Here is a 4544-nt window from a genome sequence, read left to right as displayed (position 1 = left end):
CCAAATCAGGAATGAACTTCCATTCACAATTGCTTCAAAGAGAATAAAATACCTAGGAATCCAACTTACAAGGGATGCAAAGGACCTCTTCAAGGAGAACTACAAACCACTGCTCAGTGAAATCAAAGAGGACACAAACAAATGGAAGAACATACCATGCTCATGGATAGGAAGAATCAATATCGTGAAAATGGCCATACTGCCCAAGGTTATTTATAGATTCAATGCCATCCCCATCAAGCTACCAATGAGTTTCTTCACAGAATTGGAAAAAACTACTTTAAAGTTCATATGGAACCAAAAAAGAGCCCGCATCGCCAAGACAATCCTAAGTCAAAAGGACAAAGCTGGAGGCGTCACGCTACCTGACTTCAAACTATACTACAAGGCTACAGTAACCAAAACAGCATGGTACTGGTACCAAAACAGAGATACAGACCAATGGAACAGAACAGAGTCCTCAGAAATAATACCACACATCTACAGCCATCTGATCTTTGACAAACCTGAGAGAAACAAGAAATGGGGAAAGGATTCCCTATTTAATAAATGGTGCTGGGAAAATTGGCTAGCCATAAGTAAAAAGCTGAAACTGGATCCTTTCCTTACTCCTTATACGAAGATTAATTCAAGATGGATTAGAGACTTAAATGTTAGACCTAATACCATAAAATCCCTAGAAGAAAATCTAGGTCGTACCATTCAGGACATAGGCATGGGCAAGGACTTCATGTCTAAAACACCAAAAGCAATGGCAGCAAAAGCCAAAATTGACAAATGGGATCCAATTAAACTAAAGAGCTTCTGCACAGCAAAAGAAACTACCATCAGAGTGAACAGGCAACCTACAGAATGGCAGAACATTTTTGCAATCTACTCATCTGACAAAGGGCTAATTTCCAGAATCTACAAAGAACTCAAACAAATATACAAGAAAAAAACAAACAACCCCATCAAAAAGTGGGCAAAGAATATGAACAGACATTTCTCAAAAGAAGACATTCATACAGCCAACAGACCATGAAAAGATGCTCATTATCACTCGCCATCAGAGAAATGCAAATCAAAACCACAATGAGATACCATCTCACACCAGTTAGAATGGCAGTCATTAAAAAGTCAGGAAACAACAGGTGTTGGAGAGGATGTGGAGAAATAGGAACACTTTTACACTGTTGGTGGGATTGTAAACTAGTTCAACCATTATGGAAAACAGTATGGCAATTCCTCAAGGATCTAGAACTAGATGTACCATATGACCCAGCCATCCAACTACTGGGTATATACCCAAAGGATTATAAATTATTCTACTACAAAGACACATGCACACGTATGTTTATTGCGGCACTATTCACAATAGCAAAGACTTGGAATCAACCCAAATGTCCATCTGTGACAGACTGGATTAAGAAAATGTGGCACATATACACCATGGAATACTATACAGCCATAAAAAAGGATGAGTTTGTGTCCTTTGTAGGGACATGGATGCAGCTGGAAACCATCATTCTTAGCAAACCATCACAAGACGAGAAAACCAAACACCGCATGTTCTCACTCATAGGTGGGAACTGAACAATGAGATCACTTGGACTCGGGAAGGGGAACATCACACACTGGGGCCTATCATGGGGAGGGGGGAAGGGGGAGGGATTGCACTGGGGAGTTATACATGATATAAATGACGAATTGATTGGTGCTGATGAGTTGATGGGTGCAGCACATCATCATGGCACAAGTATACATATGTAACAAACCTGCACGTTATGCACATGTACCCTAGAACTTAAAGTATAATTAAAAAAAAAATAAAAATAAATAAAATAAAATAAAATAAAATGTCATTATCTCTAATCACTATCTGCAGGTTAGAATTTCTCAGTTCATGTAAATTCCAGCCCCTATGTAATGGATGCTAACAAATAATAGCGAATTATAAATTAAATGCAGCACTTACAGTTAAATAATTTCAAAAGTAAAGTTACTAGGACTGGGTGCAGGGGCTCGTACCTGTAATCCCAACTCTTTGGGAGGCCAGTAAGCAGAAGGACTGCTTGAAGCCAGTTCAAAACAAGGCTGGGCAAAAAAGCAAGACCTCAGCCCCGACCCTCCACAAAACGTTTTAAAATATTAGCTGGGTGTGGTAGCACATGCCTGTAGTCCTAGCTCTACTTGGGAGGCTGAGGTGGAAGCATTGCTTGAGCCCAGGAGGCCGAGGCTGCAGTGAGCCAGGATAGCACCATTGCACCCCAACCTGGGTGACAGTGAGACCCTACCTCAAAAAAAAACAAAAGTCATTAGATTGAACAGTATGAAACTGCTAATATCTGACCATTTTTGATGTTTATAAATAGCAATTTCACATGGTTCAACATAATACCTCATCAAATATTTAGTTCTATTGAAGTGGGGATGTAAGTGTACTCTAATGTGTTTGCCTTCCAACAGTAAGCATGCTAAGGCCTGTGAGGATGTCAGAAACAGCCTTCCCTCTTCGGAATGAAGATACTACAAGCAGAATCTAAAGACAAAAGTCAAGATAATGCCAAGATTTGGGAGCAAAGAAAGGAAACTGAAGCCCAGACCTAATTTCACTCTGCGTGACTCATCGTACGGTTGAAGCATTTCTTGCCTCTCGAGGTTTCACCCTCATCTCAGGCTCCTCGGGCCCCATTTCCTGCTTTCCCACTTTCTGCACTCATTCTCTCTTTCAGGGTTTTCCTCCTCTGCGGGAAAGCATGACTGTAAGAAGGATCTGAGGTTCATGGGGGAGGAATCAAATTATGAACAGCTCTTCTTTCAATGAAAGGCTTTTTTTTCCTGATAATATCAGCATTTGAAAGGTTCCTATGTGTGTTATCCTTTCGGTCCCTTGTGACAATGTCCCAATAAATTATTTTATGTGCTCTCCAAAAATGACTTTGTTCCCACAAATACTGTTGATGGGAAGAGACTGCGAAGTTAGTCTATTCCTGCTATTTGATCATTTTGTTTATTGCACTGATCCAACACTTAAGTAAGCATTCAAGCCTTTCATTTATACTGGATGCAACTTCAAAAATCTAAGAGCTGGTTTAGAGAACTTTAAGCTCCTGCAATGCGGTTTCTCATCACCACACTTCCCCAAGGCTGAACCTGCTACTCACCCCTCTCCCTCACCTGCTGCAGGACGCCTGTGAGAGGGTGCCAGGAACAAGGGGCTCTGCATTTGTTCAGGACTCCCTCCCGGCAGGGGAAGCTGGAGGCTGGGCCGAGTTGGACCAGAATAATGGAAATGATGTAGAGACCCAGGCCCTGACTTAAAGAAACTAAAAATCTTGTAGACAGGAGCACCCAAGATGCAAAGCTATGCATGCTATCCCTGAAAAGGGGAGTTCCTTTAAAAAATGAGTTTGCAAACGTGAGGGGAATGATTAGTGGAAGGTGAGGGCATTAAAAAGGACTTTCTCTCTTTTCCTTTTTAAATTGTATGGTCCTTTATCCAATTATGAAAGCAGTACATATTCTTGGTAGAAAAGTAAGAAAATCATAAACAGTGGACTCTTGAACAATATGGGTTTGAACTGCATGGCTCCACTTTTAGACCCAAATTTTTTTCAATAAATATATGGGAAAAATTGTAGAGGTTTGTGACAATTTGAAAAAACTTGCAGATGAACTGCACCCACAAGTAGGGTTAATAAACAGAGCTGCCCTTACCTATAAAGCTGCTAACCCTGAAGCTTGGAGGGAAAAGAGAAACAGCAGCTGCCAGCCTTTTGAATATACAACAAGGTGGCCTGGACAAGAACCGTTCTTCCGGACTGGTTTCATCTATGCTTTGTCCCTGAAGTCAGGAAGTACCCTACCTGTAAGGGACTGCCTCTTAAAGTTCTTTTGATATTGGACAATGCCGCTGACCACCCAGAACCCCATGAGTTCAACACCAAGGGCACTGAAGTAGTCCATCTGTGACTAAACATAACATCTCTAATTCAGCCTCTAGACCCAGGGTCATAAGGACCCTTAAAGTTCATTACACACACTACCCTATGGGAAAGATCTGTCAGTGCTATGGAAGAGAACCCCAATAGAGAGACCATCACAAAGTCTGCAAGGATTACACCACTGAAGATACCACTGTTGTCACAGAAAAAGCCATGAAAGCCATCGAGCCTGAAACAATAAATTCCTGCTGGAAAAGAAACTGTGTCCAGATGTTGTGCATGACTTCACAAGATTGACAAGAGCACCAATCAAGGAAATCATGAAAGAGATTGTGGAAATGGCCAAAGGAAAAAAAAAAATAGGTGGAGGGTGAAGCGTTTCAAGATATGGATCTTGGAGAAATTTAAGAGCTAACAGACACCATGCTACAGGAATTAACAGAAGACAACATGATGGAAATGAGTGTTTCTGAACCAGTGCCAGACAATGAGGAAGACAGTGTAGAAGAAGCAGTGCCAGGAAACAAATTGACATTAGACAATACAGCAGAAGCATTCCAATTATTCAAGACTGCTTTTAATTTCTTTTATAACACAGACCCTTCTATGATACGGGCA

This window comes from Piliocolobus tephrosceles, chromosome 8 (genome assembly GCF_002776525.5).
Source record: "Piliocolobus tephrosceles isolate RC106 chromosome 8, ASM277652v3, whole genome shotgun sequence".
Classification (NCBI taxonomy): Eukaryota; Metazoa; Chordata; class Mammalia; order Primates; family Cercopithecidae; genus Piliocolobus; species Piliocolobus tephrosceles.
The sequence above is the reverse complement of the archived record's forward strand: the minus strand, read 5'-3'. Positions refer to the sequence as shown.